Source organism: Verticillium alfalfae, genomic scaffold (assembly GCF_000150825.1).
Source record: "Verticillium alfalfae VaMs.102 supercont1.3 genomic scaffold, whole genome shotgun sequence".
NCBI lineage: Eukaryota > Fungi > Ascomycota > Sordariomycetes > Glomerellales > Plectosphaerellaceae > Verticillium > Verticillium alfalfae.
The window spans coordinates 1,647,449-1,648,262 of NW_003315036.1; positions in this window are offsets into that span (position 1 = coordinate 1,647,449).

Below are 814 nucleotides of genomic sequence, written 5' to 3' on the forward strand. Positions count from 1 at the left end.
CCACGAGGAAACACTCATCTCGAAGCAAAGACAGCATCCCGGGCGTTCGGGATGGCTATATATAAGACGCGAAGACTCTGGGCCCCCCGCTATGGCTATACCGAACTGGCTCGACTTAGACATCCTTTCACGAACCCTCAAACGACTAGTAGTGTCCGATACCTGACTGGATTAGTGTTGGCAGCCTACGATTCATCTCGATGGCGTACATGGTTGATCCTTTCGATCGTGCTATGCGATCATCCCTTGACAGATAGATGGGCTGAGGACGATGCCCTCGCCGCGCCTGACTAGTCCAGTTCAGGCTGTCAGAGAAGTCACATAGAAGCTAAAACAAGGGACGGCGCGAGTGGGCATACGGAAGGCCCGGGTTGGGACAATACAGTGACAGCATACCAGACTCAGAACTACTTGCTAGACAAAATAAGAGTCGAGGCGTCCTTGGCACCCATTGGTTCCCTTAGCTTGGTATTTGAAGAGATGGCCACCCGTTCCGAAGGTTCGAAGAATGCTGACCGACTAATATTACGTCGTGATGCTTTTGACCAAGAGAAAAAAAAACCTCGAAGGCTACCGACCATAGGGTTCACCCGGGATTGGTGATATAATTCGCGCACATTGCCTCGGTAGAAATGCTGTAGGATATTTGGCGTCGGTGGTTGACAGCCTATCGACAACCCATGATTTGTTCTGAAGGATATCTATCAGTATCGTGAGGGCTTCGCTCTTCACAAGTTCAAGTCCCTATCCGGCCGGTGCTGACTTGACAAAAATAGAGTCAACCGAGACCGCGTTCGGCCCCCACACCCTGGTC